We start from the raw sequence: 18252 nt of genomic DNA on the forward strand, positions 1-18252 counted from the left end.
ATGGGACAAAGAATGGGAAAGTTATAACAATCTCGTGTTTTATGGCGAGACGCCATATTTTGCCGCCATGCCACGCCCACATAGTGTGACCGTCGATAAAGCTTTCAATAACTTTTGATCCCAAAGGCCTTGTGATGGTACTGACCAAGTTTGAAGTCAATTGGATAAAATCTGTAGGAGGAGTTCGTTAAAGTACGGGACCTGGAAATGACCAAAAACGATGACAAGTGCGATATTCAATCCAAGATGGCCGACTTCCTGTACGTTTTCGGGTATGGGTTCTTGAGGCTTTTTTGTGCGCCTTCCCATGATACACATACGTACCAACTTTCGTGTGTCTACGTGAAAAAAACCTATATTGTGAGGATGTTTTGAAAATTTTGAGGGGGCGCTAGTGAGTCATTTTGCAAGGTCCATTCCCGCGAATACCAGAATACGTAAATTTCAAATCTGATTTATGTATATTCCAAATATGGTGAGTTTTTGAATATGATAAAGGCCTCAAATAAGCGATTTACTCCCCCTAAAAATAATAATAATAATAAACGGACCAATTTCAATAGGGTCCTCGCACCGTTAGTGCTCGGTCCCTAACTAGGACTGCAAGCAGTACTGAACGGGCCCTCGCAGAGTGGAGCCGTCGGAGGAGGGCACGTCGGGGTAGGGCACGTCGGGGGAGTCCCTATGCGTCCCAAATGGCGTGTCTCCTACCACTGTGCTCGGGGTATGTGTAAAACATAATACTTGCTGTAGCCAGCTGGGGGCGCTATGACTGTGTGTCAATATTGACACGTGGGTGTGTCCAGGGCTGGCCCCTCATCATGTGTGAGAAATTTGGGACAGATTGGACAATGTATGGTCAAGTTATACAGTCTTGTGTTTCATGGCGAGACGCCATATTTTGCCGCCATGCCACGCCCACATAGTGTGACCGTCGGTAAAGATTTATACAACTTTTGATCCCAAAGGCTTTGTGATGGTGCTGACCAAGTTTGAAGAGAATTGGATAAAATCTGTAGGAGGAGTTCGTTAAAGTATGTGACCTGGAAATGGCCAAAAACGATGACAAGTGCGATATTCAAATGAAGATGGCGGACTTCCTGTAGGGTTTTAGGTATGGGTCCAAGAGGCTTTTTGGTGCGTCTCCACATGAAACACGTGTGTACCAAATTTCGTGTTTCTACGTGAAACCTACTGCTGGGGCTAGGCGTAAAAGATGTTACTTGCTGTTGCCAGCAGGGGGCGCTATGACTGTGTGTCAATATTGACACGTGGGTGTGTTCCGGGCTGGACCCTAATCACGTGTGTGAAATTTGGGACAGATTGGACAATGTATGGTCAAGTTATACAGTCTCGTGTGTTATGGCGAGACGCCATATTTTGCCGCCATGCCACGCCCACATAGTGTGACCATCGGTAAAGCTTTATACAACTTTTGATCCCAAAGGCCTTGTGAGGCTACTGTCCAAGTTTGAAGAGAATTGGATGAAATCTGTAGGAGGAGTTCGTTAAAGTATGCGACGTGGAAATGGCCCAAAACAGCAGGAAACGCCATTTTCGATCCAAGATGGCCGACTTCCTGTACGTTTTAGGGTATGGCTTCTTGAGACTTTTTGGTGCGTCTGGTCATGATATATGTATGCACCAAATTGCATGTCTCTACGACATTCCTGTGCGAGGGGCTGAATTTTCTTGACTTTCAAGGGGGCGCTGTTGAGTCATTTTGCCACGCCCATTCCCGGGACCACTAGAATATGTAAATTTCAGCGGAGATTTATGTATATTCCAAAAATGGTGAGTTTTTGAATATGATAAAGCCCCCAAAAAGGCGATTCCAATTCCAGGATAATAATAATAAGAATAGACGGACCAATTACAATAGGGTCCTCGCACCGTTAGTGCTCGGTCCCTAATAAACGGACCAATTTCAATAGGGTAGGTGTAAAACATGTTACTTCCTGTAGCCAGCAGGGGGCGCTATGACTGTGTGTCACTATTGACCCGTGGGTGTGTCCCGGGCTGGACCCTAATCACGTGTGTTAAATTTGGGACAGATTGGACAATGTATGGTCAAGTTATTCAGTCTGGTGTTAGATGGCGAGATGCCATATTTTGCCGCCATGCCACGCCCACATAGTGTGACGGTCGGTAAAGATTTATACAACTTTTGATCCCAAAGGCCTTGTGATGGTACTGACCAAGTTTGAAGTCAATTGGATAAAATCTGTAGGAGGAGTTCGTTAAAGTATGCGACCTGGAAATGGCCAAAAACGATGACAAGTTCGATAGTCAATCCAAGATGGTGGACTTCCTGTTGGGTTTGAGGTATGGGTCCAAGAGGCTTTTTGGTGCGTCTCCACATGAAGCACGTGTGTACCAAATTTCGTATCTCTACGTGAAACCTACTGCTGGGGCGAGGCGTTAAAGTTGTTACTTCCTGTTGCCATCGGGGGGCGCTATGACTGTGTGTCAATATTTACATGTGGGTGTGTTCAGGGCTGGACCCTCATCACCTGTGAGAAAATTGGGACAGATGGGACAATGTACGGGCAAGTTATACTGTCTGGTGTGTTATGGCGAGACGCCATATTTTGCCACCATGCCACGCCCACATTGTGTGACAGGCGGTAAAGATTTATACAACTTTTGATCCCAAAGCCCTGGTGATGGTACTGACCAAGTTTGGAGTAAATCGGATGAAATCTGTCGGAGGAGTTCGTTAAAGTATGCAACGTGGTCATTTTATGAAAGGGGGCGTGGATTAAGCATAAGGGGCGGGGCTTTATGAAATATTGTCTTTTAGAAGTATTAAGGGCTGGACTCTGATGAAGCATGAGAAGTTTGGACCAGATGGCACAAAGAATGGAGAAGTTATAACAATCTTGTGTTTTATGGCGAGACGCCATATTTTGCCGCCATGCCACGCCCACATAGTGTGACCGTCGGTAAAGCTTTATACAACTTTTGATCCCAAAGTCGTTGTGATGGTACTGACCAAGTTTGAAGTCAATTGGATAAAATCTGTAGGAGGAGTTCGTTAAAGTATGCGACCTGGAAATGGCCAAAAACGATGACAAGTGCAATATTCAATCCAAGATGGCCGACTTCCTGTACGTTTTCGGGTATGGGTTCTTGAGGCTTTTTGGTGCGTATTCCCATGATACACATATGTCCCAACTTTTGTGTGTCTACGTGAAAAAAACCTATATTGTGAGGATGTTTTGAAAATTTTGAGGGGGCGCTAGTGAGTCATTTTGCAAGGTCCATTCCCGCGAATACCAGAATACGTACATTTCAAATCTGATTTATGTATATTCCAAATATGGTGAGTTTTTGAATATGCTAAAGGCCTCAAATAAGCGATTTACTTTCCCTAAAAATAATAATAACTAGGACTGCGCGCAGTACTGAACGGGCCCTCGCAAAGTGGAGCCGTCGGGGGAGGCGCCGTCAGGGGAGGGCACGTCGGACGTGGCACTGTTGGTTCAGTCCCTATGCGTACCAAATTGCGTGTCTCCTACCACTGTGCTTGTGGTAGGTGTAAAACATGTTACTTCCTGTAGCCAGCAGGGGGCGCTATGACTGTGTGTCACTATTGACCCGTGGGTGTGTCCCGGGCTGGACCCTAATCACGTATGTGAAATTTGGGACAGATTGGACAATGTATGGTCAAGTTATACAGTCTTGTGTGTTATGGCGAGACGCCAAAATTTGCCGCCATGCCACGCCCACATAGTGTGACAGGCGGTAAAGATTTATACAACTTTTGATCCCAAAGGCCTTGTGAAGGTACTGACCAAGTTTGAAGTCAATGGGATGAAATCTGTTGGAGGAGTTATGTAAAGTACGCAACGTGGTTATTTTGTGAAAGGGGGCGTGGATAAAGCATAACGGGCGGGGCTTTATGAAATATTGTTGTGTGGAAGTGTTAAGGGCTGGACTCTGATGAAGCATGACAAGTTTGGACCAGATGGGACAAAGTATGTGGAAGTTATAACGATCTCGTGTTTTATGGCGAGACGCCATTTTTTGCCGCCATGCCACGCCCACATAGTTTGACCGGCGGTAAAGCTTTATACAACTTTTGATCCCAAAGGCCTTGTGATGGTACTGACCAAATGTGAAGTCGATCGGGTGAAATCTGTAGGACGAGTTCGTTAAAGTATGCGGCATGGAAATGGGCAAAAACAACAGGAAACGCCATTTTCGATCAAAGATGGCCGACTTCCTGTACGTTTTAGGGTATGGGTTCTTGAGACTTTTTGGTGCATCTTGCCATGATACATGTACATACCAAATTTCGTATCTCTACGACATTCCTGTGCGAGGGGCTGAATTTTCTTGACTTTCAAGGGGGCGCTGTTGAGTCATTTTGCCACGCCCATTCCCGCGACCACTAGAATACGTAAATTTCACCAGAGATTTATGTATATTCCAAATATGGGACGTTTTTGAATATGATAAAGCCCCCAAAAAGGCGATTTACTTTTGGGAATAATAATAATAATAATAAAAAACGGACCAATTTCAATAGGGTCCTCGCACCGTTAGTGCTCGGTCCCTAATAAACGGACCAATTTCAATAGGGTCCTCGCACCGTTAGTGCTCGGTCCCTAATAATAATAATAATAAAAAACGGACCAATTTCAATAGGGTCCTCGCACCGTTAGTGCTCGGTCCCTAATAATAGACAGACCAATTACAATAGGGTCCTCGCACCGTTAGTGCTCGGTCCCTAATTATGGTCTCCTTTGTGAATGTATACTACCCGCCAGAAATAGGCCCAGAATTCATGTCAGAAATAATTGAACTGTTAATGACAAAATGTAAAGGAATTACAGTAATGGGAGGAGATCTGAATCTTACAATAAATCCGAGATTGGACTCCTCAAACAATAAACCACATAGAGCTGACAATACTAAGGGGAGCAATTTCAGAGCTTGGATTGGTTGATGCATGGCGAATGTTAAATCAAACAAAAAAAATGTACACATATTATTCAGGTAGATTCTCAACCTATAATAGACTAGATTATTTTTTTATGTTCAAAAAAGATGTAGAGTTAATTGAAACATGTACAATAGGGATAAAGGACTTATCAGATCAGGCCACAGTGAGTATAAATATAAACCTTAATATAAAGGAAGGAGAAAAAACATGGAAGTTAAACAACTGTCTTTTGCAGGATAAAATATTTGTAGATAAGATGAACAATATACTCCAAGATTATATAGAGATTAATAATACTGGGGATATTAATCCAATCACTTTATGGGAAGGAGCTAAAGCCGTTCTACGCGGACACATAATAGCATATTCTTCATTTAAGAAAAGACAAAAACAACAAAAACAGAAGACACTCGAACAACAAATAAAACTTTTAGAAGAAAAACATAAAAATACAAATGAAATAGAGTTTAAAACTGAATTGAAAAAGAAATACAAAGAGTTAGATGGGATTCGTACAGAGGAAGTTGAGAAGTTAATGACATGCAAAACAGAAATACTATGATGGAGGGCCAAATTCATTAAAACTCTTGGCATATAGACTTAAAAAACAGAGTAAGGCAGCTTATCTTACAAAATTAAAGACAGGAGGCAACCAAGAAATGGTAACGGAAAAGGAAAAAATCTCTGAAGAATTTGCAAGATATTATGAAAAGCTATACGAAAATGATGTAGCGGATTTAGACAGGAATCGAATGAAAGTATTTTTAGACAAACTTAATTTAAAACAGGTATCAGGGAAGGCAAATCATGGATTAATCAAAGAAATCACAGCAGAGGAGATATCACAACAGATAAATAAACTAAAAACGTGTAAAACACCTGGAGATGATGGGTATACTAATGAATTCTATAAAACTCTTAAAATACAGGTGTTACCATTACTTTTACAGGTATATAATTTTGCTTTACAAACTGGAACACGGGCAACTACTTGGAACTCATCTATAATAACTGATGTGATTTATAAGGAAGGTAAAGATGCTACAGAATTCTCCTCATACAGGCCTATATCACTTTTAAACACTGATCATAAAATAATAACCTCAATTATAGCTAATAGACTGAAAGATATTGGGCCTGATATAATAGATGATGATCAATGTGGTTTCATACCAGGTAGATTGTTGTCTGATAACATCAGACATACTTTAAACATAATAGATTATGCACAGAACAGTGATATAAATCTTTTACTTTTAACGTTAGATGCAGAGAAAGCCTTTGATCGAGTTTCGTGGCCATTTATGTTTGAGATTCTAAATAGTTTTTGTTTTCATGAAACGTTTTGTAAGTGGATCAAAGGAATGTATAAAAACCCACACTATAAAAAAGAATCTATAGAATCTACTCAATAAAATTGAGGTAACAATTTGCACTCAGTTTGATTGTGTAAATTTTACCCATTTTTTTTGAGTACGTTCTACCTAAATGTATCAAGAATTATATCCTCAAATAATTTGGGTAAAGTCTACTTAACCTTTTGAAATAGATTTTACATCTAAATACCTATTACAAATGAGTAATATTTACTCATGATTGTAGAGTATTTGTAGTAGGGGATATTTATTATTTTTACCTAATTTTTTTTAGTACATATTAATTAAAATAACTAATCAATTAATACTTTTAAAAAGCATGCTTGATTAACCCAAACGTTAATGACACAAGAGGCAATATTGATCCAGTCAATTGCTTTATTAATTGACCTTTTTTTAAAAATCACATTAAACATTTGACAAGTAGCATTGAGCCCGAAATATTTAACATAAACAAACAAAACTTTCTCCCCCTCAAAGTATGAGTTGAAGTACAGTATAACCTGATTATTGAAGAACACACGTACAAGTCAAGTATCTTTTAAGAATTAAGATACAATTTAGGTGAAACATAAAGTGCTACACCATAGAAGTTGGTAATGAGACCCCCAAAAATATGTTATGTGGCAAAATGTTAAGCTAAATAGTTTGATAAAATAAAATAGTGTGCAAATTTAATAAATAAAAGTAAAATTCAATCAAGAGCTAGCACACAAGTGTCCACAATTATTTCTGTCATGGGATCTAAAACATGTAATGATTAAACTGAAACAATATTGGTCATGGAATCAGGTTACATAAGCAATCTACCTGAGCAATATTGAAAACATGAAATGTGTTTGATTAGCTTCTTTTTTGTGTTCAGTAATCAAACATACTAGACCAGGCAAATATCTGAGTCGTTTTCCCCTGAGAAACAAAAAGGATGATCTTAGACAAATATTGAGGTGCTGCTTTTCTGAATATGAAAAAAACAAAAAACAAAAATGATTTTCAAGTATTTTCTTGCTGAAGACAAAATTAAAGCTAAACAAAACTTTTCTCTAAGAAACAAACAAACAAAAAGAGAAACATTGTCTGAATCGAGATAAATATAACGCGGCCCTGCTTCCCAGAAAAAAAAAAGGCTGATCTCAATTCACAGGACACATCTCTTCCAATCAGGTTTGAGAATTCATTAGCACAAAAAGGCATGTACAAAATTTCATTCTACAAGCTTACTTTTGAGACTGTGCACCTTCTTCAGCAGCTTTGCTCCATCAAGCTCCAAAAATAGTTTCTGGAATACTTCAAAGATGTATTTCAGACTCTTGGGATACTCAAGGTTCAGAGCGTAAATCAAACCCATCAACAGCATACAGGCCTTGGTTCGATTTCCACATCCGTTCAGTACCTTGTCGCCCTCTATCACGATAGAAACATCCGCTGGATCCACCTCAGCTATGGGGTTATGGATCACGAGCACCTTCATGGTTTAGTCTGTGTGGTCCTCAGCTATGTCCTCCTGAAAAAAACAAAAACAAAGAATAAGGACTTTTATTTAAGTTACGCATACAAGTAGAGTGCTTGCATTAAAGTGTTCATTGTGAATTTTTTTTTTTTAAACGGAAGAAAAAAACGGATATTTAGGTTGATCAGTAATTTATTCAGGGATTAAAGCAAAAAAAAACAACAAAAAAAACATTTTGACTAAAAATGTTCAATGTATAAACAACAGAAGTGTTTTCTTTTTTAGGAATAAAACTGACATGTTTCTCTTTTTTGAAGCTAAAGATCTGGGCTGACAGATATGAACTTGCCTCTTTTTAACAAATTTGACCTACAGTAAAGTGAAATTTATGCCTATATAGAGTAACAGGTGCAACAGGTGTTTTATATAAAACTTTGAATAAGTTAGAGTATAAAAAAGTCAATAAAGTTAGGGGGGTCTCGGGGAATGTCTCCCAGTGGAAAAATCTAGCTATTCTAACATTAAAATTAAGCTTTTTGGAGCATTTTGAGATAGATAATAAGTAATTATATATTAATTAGGACAGTGGAATAAGAAGCCTACTCTACTCTTGACATAAAGCTGCATAAAGTCACATAACAACACAGACATACCTTCAAACAAGTTAGAAGACTGTAGTCTGGAGTAACAGATAAAATATAGTTATTTTGCAAAAATGTACCTTTTACAGAATATAAATTATATGTATAAATTTTTAATGCATTGATGTGTTCCACATGTTATTGTCATTGCTACAGTTGGAACTAATCCTATTTACATAACTGTGGCTGGATACCTTGTGAATTCCCAGGGAATATATTAAAGATATTTTGGCAAAAAGTGTATTCATCCTATTTTTCATTATAAATCTGAATCTGAGAAGTAACTAGCAAACAAACCCAAAGACTTCTATAAATTCATGTAGTACTATATTTTATAACCTAAAAATAGCATTTTGCTTGTTGCTGTGTCTGATTGACAGACAAAAAATATTGCAATTTTGAAATTGACGGAAGTTCGTCATAGCGACGGAGAACTTTAATCCCTGTTCATTACAAGCAGGTGACAAACTAAGGCAATCCAGAGGTCTTTGGATATGGGTATACTTAAATAAAAAAATATATTCAGTCATACTCAATCCATTTAATAAAATTAAGTTCTCTGAAATGTAAAAATTGTGTCCGAGTTGACTATTGTTTAATACCATACCTGGCAGTCTTGGAACAGATCTTCCTTTTGTTCTCCAAGGTACTCGATGAGGCAACTGACAACCACATCCCTGAGGAACTGCAATGACATGAATTTAAGTTACTACTCATGTCTGCAAACAGTTTTCATGTTGTAATCGATAGTGTTTCAGAAGGTCCAAGCGTTTTGATGTACAAAATCTACATGTTTTGCACAACCAATTCATTGAGAGTAAGGTATAATGCCCCTTATATTCCTGAGTTGAATGTGTCCATAAAGCGTTCAATTATGGTCCGTTAAAATCATGTTATGAAACCGTACCTTTTTGTATTCAAACAGATGAGGTTGTGGGCTGGTCAAGTAGCCGTTCATTGGCTTAATATAGATCCAGCTGTGAAAGATTAACAGAATGTCAGACAATATTCTACACATTTAAAAAGTGCTAATTTATCAATAAATAGGCAGAAAATGTGATCAATGTAATTTAGCACATAAGAACACACACATTACGTGAACAGCATTTTAATAAGTAAAAAAAAGAGATATTTTCTTCAGCTATTAAAATTAGAGTGATGTAATGTGGCTAAAAACAAGTATACACATATATTTCCTTTAAATCAGAAGGCTTTGCATTCAGTTGATGTATCTAAAGCATATTTATCTTTCGTTTAAATTGACATACCTTATGCTTTCAAATTGGTCTCCACGTTTTCATAGATCCTGCTGTAAAATCAAAAGAAAGAAACACAGAATATTTGATTGTTAAAACTTTAAGATTTAGAAAAGATATAAAATGCCTAATGACAGTTTGGCATAACAGATAAGCAGCATGTTGATGCACCTACATTACACACGTGCTGCGTATTTACATTAACCCTTTGAATTGGAGACTCATGGTTTAGCTTCTAATAATTGAGTAAAAGTATTTGAACCTTAACATTTGCCCAGAAGAAGGCAATACACACAGACTCGAATGAGTTTTAAGTACCTGTTGTGCTATTTGGTTGACAACGTGAAATAAACACTGCATAATACTAACGTTACTTCACCTCCTATTTCTGCTCCGGTCGGACAGCTGTCCGTTAGTGTAAACATCAGCTTGTCTCCGTAACTCGCGACGCACAGAGCTGTTTGTTATGAGCGGTATCAACTCTCTATACACCTGTTTCAATGTTTCTCCCGTCTTTCTGTGTTTGTATCATTGTACCGTGCTTAAAGCTAACGCTGGGTACATATAATTTATGTGCATCACTTATTTGTGTCCCCCGAGAACCCCATGCCGTATGCTGTAAAAAAAAAAAAAAAGAAGAAGAGCCACCATAGTAACGGTGGCAACGGTGTACGAGTCCGACGAGGGACATGCAGTGAAAAATGCGACATTATGCCGTAACAATATGGGCCAAGTTAGTTAGAAAATGAAGTTTACTGTAAGCGTATCCCCCAATTAAACATCATATCATATCCACTATGTAGCTAATTTAGCTTAGAAATTAACATTCTTACTAGCATCTTTCATATTGCGTTCCAGAAGACCTTGCTTGTGCTCAATTAGCCGTAATTTCGTGTTTAATACCGAGCGTTCCCGATTAATCTTGCGATTTATCAGAATTATACATGTGTTCACATTGTCATTCATCAAAAGAAACACAGTTTTATGATCTATATCAATCTTACCTTCAACCACGATGCCAAACCACAACCGGAGACGTCCCGCCAACCAACGGTCCACAGCAAAGAAGAAGTGACCACGCATGCGCACCCTTCAGTGCACACCCAAAATCTCTGGGTAGATATTATTCAGTTTATTTGTGTGGAAATTGTTACTGTTAAAAAATGGGTAGAGAAGGTCAAATGTACCCAATATAATACAGTTCACGTGCTGACCGATTTTTTTGGGTATAATTTAGACAATTTGAATGGATTATATTTACTACCCACAAAAATCCTTTTTTATAGTGCAATGTCTAGAGTGAAGGTGAATGGCACACTGTCTAGAAGGTTTTCAATCCATAAAGGGACAAGACAAGGAGACCCTCTTTCACCAATTATATTTGCAATTTGCATAGAGGCACTTGCAGAAAGTATAAGGAGAAATAATAACATTAAAGGTGTAGTTATAAAAGAAGAACAACATAAATTGGCATTACATGCAGATGATGTGATTATTTATTTAACTTCCCCAGATCAATCTCTACCAAACTTAATGGAAACAATCTCTGAGTACAGTAAATATTCAGGCTACAAACTGAACGAAAGTAAATGTGAAGTATTAACGTTTCAAAATTCAATATCGCCAGAAGTTAAAGAGAGATATAAATTGAAATGGGATTTAAAGAAAATTAAATACTTGGGAATCTACCTTACCGAAGACTTAAATAGTCTATACATAGATAATTATCAAGTTTTAGAAAATAAACTCAAACAAGACCTCAGTAGATGGAAAACAATACCAAATTAATATTGAACAGAGTAGAGGTTGTAAAAATGATGGTTTTACCACAATTTTTGTTTTTATTTCAAACCTTACCAATATATATCCCCAAAAGCAGCTTTAAAAGGTGGAATATAATATTGTCAAATTATATCTGGAATTACAAAAGGAAAAGGAAAAAACTAAGTACGTTAACCCAACCTAAAGAAAAGGGTGGGCTTAGCTTCCCAGATTTAATGACTTACTTTCATGCTACTCTAATAGATATTATAATGAAATGGATGAACAATGGGGTAAAAGGTAAATGGAAATTAATAGAAAAACAATCAACATCAATATAAATTGGAACACTACCCTTCCTAAGTTTAAAAGAAATGCACAAATACAATAAAAACAACAGATGTGTAGAGAGCACATTAAAAAATTGGAGATGTATTCGGAAAATGTATAATTTTGATAAAGAATGTGTTTACTTTAGAGAGATGGTGAATGATCCAGACTTTTTGCCTAGTAAAATGTATACAGTATTAGAAGGCTGGGCAGAGAAGGGGTTACAATTGTACTCACAATTGATGACAAATACTGTGCTAGACCCCTTTGATAAAATAGCAAAAACATTTAATTTAGACTATAAGGATTTATTTCAATATTTCCAGATAAGGAGCTATCTCATGGAAGAGCAGAGAGAACAGATTCAGAGAAAACATACATTATTGGAATTCATCAACAAAAATAGAAATAGCTTTAATACTGGAATCTCTAAACTGTATAAAACTCTACAGGAAACAAAATAATCTGTAGATAACACTAAAGAAAAATGGGAAAAGGAACTGGCAATAACAATATCAGAAGAAGAATGGGAAGAAGCATGTAAAAGAATATTTAAGACAACACAATCAAAGTATTGGAAAGAATTTGCCTGGAAAATTAACATGAAGCTCTTCGTAACACCAATCATTAAATCAAAATATAGTCCATCAGGAAGTGCAAAATGCTGGAGGGAATGTCTGGAACAAGAAGCTAACCATGCACATATTTTTTATTTCTGTCCAGTGTTAGAAACATTCTGGAGGGCAGTTCAGGAGAAAATCATCAGTACATTTTATTTAAAGAAGCCATTAAAACCACTTAATATTCTTTTAGGTATTATTCCATCCAAAATTGAGAAGAAAGGAGATAAATATCTGTATACAGTGATACGTGTGATGAGTAGGGCTCTCCCCTTCCTCTTGTCAGTGCAGCCACACCCCTTAATCAGCCTAACTGATAACAGGTGAGTGCTAATCACCTCACAGTCCCTTTAAATGTAGCTGCAAGCAGCCTGCAGCAGGCTGGCCTTGCGCTCTCTACCTGACCGTCCTGGTGGAGCAATATTGTCCCGGTAAGGTGCGCACTGTCATGGGTATGAAGTATGTTTTTAGCACAGACTTAAGTATTTTTTTATTCATGTAAATTGTTGCAGGAAGGATCAGAGCTATATGTGGACGCAGTGGCTGCTCCCCTCCCCTCCTTGCGCTGTGTAGCACTTAGTGCATTTGTATTCCAGATCACATGCAGACAGTAACCTGTAACTCTCAGGTAAAATGGTAATTTGTTATATTTTTTTTTTAACCATGGTTGTGTTTCAGATACTCCTCCTCCTTTTAACAAATGTTAGCTTTTACATTCACATTTGAGTTGTGTGCCATCATGTTTAATGTAACTACTTACCTCTCGTGGCAGGATTGAGATGATGATGGTGATTGCTGCATGACCTAATTGCTGTAAGACAATTGCCAAGGTAATGCAATACCTTCAGTAGCAATTTTGTGGCTTATTTATTTTGTTAATATGGTTTATTTTTGCCCTATTAGGAGGAGCTCTGACCTACTGCTGTTTTTGTCCCTACTTAATTTACTTTGTATATTTTTTTGGGTTATTTTGCTTTATTATACTACCTGTGAGTGATTTTTTTTTTTTTTTTTTTTTTTTTTTTAATATATAGTTGTTGTTGGTGCCAGTACAGGTGGGCTGCCATATTTCTGTAGGCGGTGGGTCACATGGTGGAGGTCTTCCTTTTTGTCTGCTTCTCCCCTGCCTGTGTTTTGCATGTCTAATTTACCGCATTTTGCATGATTATTTTGATTTTGTGTGAAACTTATTGCGTGTCTTTTGTGTTGCAGTGCATTTGACTTCCCTTTATCCCGGCCTGGTGGTGGTGGTTCCCCCTTCCCCTCACTCACTCCCTCCTGCAGACTTCCCTGATACCCCCTCCCTTGTACTGGTAGCCATTTTAGCCTGTCACTGTTGCGCATTTTTAGTATTGTGTGCATTATTTTATATTTAAATAAAATCTCATTTGTCTATACCTGGAAACGCACGTCTCTGCTCCTCCTTTTTATTAAGAACCTAGATAGTAAGTGTGTATTTCCCTGGGTGAAACTCCCAGGGTGGCGTTGTCACATCCAGTGTCGGGGGGCTTATAGTTGCCCTGGTCACATTTGTATAGCTGCATTAAAACAGATCACACGAAATTGGTTGGATGTTAATTCACCATCCATCAACAAATGGAAAATAACAGTAGATGAGATTAAGGAAATGGAAAGAATCACCTACACATTAAGAAACAGAAGAAGAATTTAAAAAAACTGGAGTAAATGGAGTGGGGAAAACTAGAACGGTGCGTGGAGTCTTCCACCCCCCCTGTGTTTTTGTTTTTTTTCTTTTAATGAAACAATTCATTGAATAAGCAAACAATTAAAAATGAATATCTTATTTACTTCTTTTTGCATTGCCTCTTGTAAAAAATGCATAAATGTGGCAGGATGAATTGAATATGTGATGAAGCTGTTAATATTTGTAATTTCATAACCTGTAATAATAAAAAAAAAAAATAATATTTCAGTGCTCACCTGATGAATTTAGCTGAATTGCGTTCTTGGAAATCCCATCAGTGACGATCCGGGGCGTTTGCGGTCAGTTCTCCCTTCTCAGAAGGGGATTTTCGAGGTTGGAGACTGAAAGTGTTTTCTTCCAGGATGGCCCGTCAATGTCCGCGTCCCATCCAAGACGATCACTCAAGGGATCCCACTTTGGGATTACACCAAATTGTAGTGGAAATTTTCTCTGCTGCTGGTGAAGACTGAAATAGAGACTTTGGTCACAGTGGTAAAAAGACCCTGAATCATGGTTATCAAGAAAACATGAAAAATGTCTAGATATCAGCTCTTAAATTAATATATATCTTTGTCATTATTTGTCCAAACAAATGTACCTTTAGTTGTACGAGGCATTAAAATGAACAAGATGCTGAAGAAAACATTTTTTCCATGACTATGTTAAAATGAAGTGCTTCATTGCCATATATAAGCTTAACATTTTTACAATTGAAGAATACAAATGGTCAGGTAGGAACTCTGATCCACATGTTGTGGCATTGTCCGGCAGTTAAATCCTTCTGGGAGGATGTGGTCCATTCAATGTCAGTCATGCTGAAGATGGAACTCTGTCCTCGTCCTCTCATTTGTTTGTTGGGGTACAGGGCTGCACAACTCAGGTCAAAGAGAGATAGGAAAATAGCAGGCCTAGGCTTTTTGGTTGCTAAAAGAATGATTTTGATGAATTGAAAGACACGTAAGACAAATTGTTTTTCAAAAGAAACATGGTTACTTGAATTTTTTGATCTCCTTGGAATGGAGCGAATGACCGATTTGATGAATGATGATCATTTTGGAATAAATTGAGAACAAGTTATGGGAATTATCGCAGAGTTCCAAATGTGAGATGAGGAAGGACCCTTGCTCTGCAGCCCTGTAAGAGCCCACTGTCACATTGTCACCTTGTTTCCATGTAAATTAACTTATAAATGATTATGAAATGAACACGATTTTGAAAAGAATCTAATTGCACTGGTACAGTACTGCTGTATTTTGGCGAAACTCCGTCCAGTGGGTGGGCTCTTTAACGCAATTGGTCAATTTGTTTGTAATATGCATTGGTTACCACCCCTTAACCAAGCATCTGGAGATCGTACATCTCACTGATCTTTCAAACTTTATGTGTGTGTTTTGTTGTCTACTGAAGCTTTCACATCCTGTCCTTGCTTATTCTGCTTCTCCCCCATGCATACCTTCCCTGAACTCTGACCTCTCCTATCCTTAAATGACCCAGTCCTGTCAGTGAGTAACCCAGGTCATAATTTTAGGACTAAGGCAACCTTAGTATATTCCCCCGCTCCCACAGACACCAGCAATCATATTTAAAATGAGGCTCACACACTCAGATAAATGCTGGAGAAGTTGTGGTACACACATTGGTAACCATATTCATATATTTTGGACATGCCCTGAACTGAAAAAATTCTGGGATGAGGTTTTTGATGCACTTGGAACAGTATTCCAGAAAAGTTTTAATAAAGATCCCAAGATGGTAATGTTTGGACTAATACCAAATTACATAACTGAAAGGGGGGAAAATATATTTTACAAATGTTACTGATTTCAGCTCTTAAATGTAATACTGTTAAATGGTTAAAACCCTCCAACATACAATGGCCCTCATTTATCAAACGAGCGTACGTCAGAAAGTGAGCGTAAAGTGGGCGTAAGATGATTTCTACGCAAGCCTCTTTATCAATGTGGACGTGAGCGGAGGGTACGATCAGATCTCAGTCTGCTCTCAGCTCGTGTACACAGGTTTGAGTCAGCGTGAAGTCCACACGTCTGAGTCGGAGAATTGATCTTAGACTATAGTATCGATGCCTGGAGCTGATAAAACTCTTTGGTGTTTTGATTTTTAATGGTGACAAAGCAAAACATGTTTAGACTACATAATTTATCATTAAAACATAATCCAAAAATAAATACACCCTGCGATCGTGAAATTCTTGAAACAGAATACCAGCCGAGGATATTAAATGTTGTTGTCTACTGCTGTTTACTGTTATCCAGCTCCCACACCGGAGCGTCGTCGTCTCTTTTACCAGCGGTGCTGCCCGAATAGAAACATTTCCAATCACCGCTGCCACGCGCTCCTCTGACTAGGACATCATTATTAGTAAATGTAAAGAGGTGAATAATATATCTCCATCATAATAATAGCAATATTCGGATATTATATAGATTGTTAGGCTTTAAAAACACCATGGAATTACTCAAACCTCGCCGGGAGTTTAATAGTCCGCTACTTTGCTGACAGCACCACTGATTTCCTTCTTTTTCACTTTTTATGCTGCCAAACAAAACCAGTTTGTGTTGCAGCTGTTGGACGTCAGCGTTTCACTTTCTGATTGAGAAATTCCTCTTTTTTTTAATTAAAACTTACTTTAAAACATTGTTTACCTCCTTCAACCAAAAAGCTGAAAACTTCTAAGTCCGTGCTCCAAATGTAAAATATTCAGTGAACTTGTTTGAGTTTATAACTGTAAGTACTTTTATTTCATAAACCTCCGTCGCTGCGTATTTCTGTAATATGTCTATATTGCCCCTATTGTCATTTGTAACGGTGCACTTTGCTAATAAAGTTCACTTTAGGGGGTGAAAAAACCCTTTTTGGCCGTATTGCGCCCTTCGGTGTCGTAAACTCTGAAGGCGAGCCTTCTGAATCTGGTATATATTAGGGCGTGGTATTTAAATGACGATTGTTTCGAGCCGCCACATTTATCAACAGCCGATCATTCTTACGCTGTGATTGGAGAGATACGATCGTTTGATAAATCACACGTGGACCCTGTCCTAAGACGAAATATACACTCAGATCTGCGCTCGTTTCTACGCTCACTTGATAAATGAGGGCCAATATGTGGATTGAGAAGGTCTGGGAAATCTATCACATGGAACAAATAACTTCTAACTCCTTGAGGCTTCAAAAAGATGTATTTGTTAACAGATGGAGACCTGCCATGACCATATTAATGCAATAATCTCATGTTTTATTATTTATTATTTATTTTATTTTACTTTATTTCACTTCATTTAATTTGACTTATTTCCATTTACACAGTTTATTATTTAATTACTTCTTGTTTGTTTGTGTTACTTTTGTTTAACCATATCATTTATACATATTTGACCTGATGTATATGCTTTAATGCTGTATTAAGCAGATCACAAATGAAAAACAGCAGACTAAATGTGAATTTGTATATATATGTTTGTATAAACTGCAAACATATATACTTTTGTACTTTTACTTCAATACGTTTTGAATGCAGGAGTGGAAGTAATTTAACAGTGTGTGTAGAAGTAATCTGAATACTTCTTCCACCACTGATGTAATGTAAATGAGTCTAACTATGGTAACATTAATCCTGTTATACCGGAGATGTTTGTCTCCTTCTGGGGGGACAGTGGGGCGGATCAGTCTAATAATAGCCAACACACAGCTACAGTAGTGTTCAAAATAATAGCAGTCCAATGTGACTAACCAGATCAATCCAGGTTTTTAGTATATTTTTTTATTGCTACATGGCAAACAATTTACCAGTAGGTGCTGTTGATTCTCAGAAAACCAACAAGACCCAGCATTTGTGATATGCACACTCTTAAGGCTGTGCAATTGGGCAATTAGTTGAAAGGGGTGTGTTAAAAAAAAATAGCAGTGTCTGCCGTTGACTTTACAAACTCAAAACTATTTTGTACAAACTTTTTTGTTTCTAGGATTTAGCAATCCTGTGAATCACTAAACTAATATTTAGTTGTATGACCACAGTTTTTTATAACTGCTTCACATCTATGTGGCATGGAGTCAACCAACTTGTAGCATCTTTCAGCTGTTATTCCACTCCAAGATTCTTTAACAACATTCCACAATTCATTTACATTTCTTGGTTTTGCTTCAG

General features: G+C 37.7%; 2 long non-coding RNA genes across 3 annotated transcripts; one reads left to right on the forward strand and one right to left on the reverse strand.

The window, feature by feature from the left end:
• Positions 1-6579: 6579 nt before the first annotated feature.
• LOC131989808 (uncharacterized) lies at positions 6580-10823 on the reverse strand. The gene is made up of 5 exons (XR_009395990.1): positions 10679-10823; positions 9687-9727; positions 9326-9395; positions 9026-9103; positions 6580-7831 (listed from the first exon to the last, which is right to left on the reverse strand). It is a non-coding gene; the product is annotated as an uncharacterized LOC131989808 (long non-coding RNA).
• A 1919-nt stretch (positions 10824-12742) lies between these two features.
• Positions 12743-13591, forward strand: LOC131989830 (uncharacterized). Of its 2 annotated transcripts, none has more exons than XR_009395993.1 (3): positions 12743-13013; positions 13158-13215; positions 13289-13591. It is a non-coding gene; the product is annotated as an uncharacterized LOC131989830 (long non-coding RNA). The 2 variants fall into 2 exon arrangements; XR_009395992.1 differs by having other exon boundaries at positions 12772-12816; positions 12898-13013; positions 13158-13591.
• Positions 13592-18252: the final 4661 nt, after the last annotated feature.

The sequence above is a fragment of the Centropristis striata genome, chromosome 17 (genome assembly GCF_030273125.1).
Source record: "Centropristis striata isolate RG_2023a ecotype Rhode Island chromosome 17, C.striata_1.0, whole genome shotgun sequence".
Lineage (NCBI taxonomy): Eukaryota > Metazoa > Chordata > Actinopteri > Perciformes > Serranidae > Centropristis > Centropristis striata.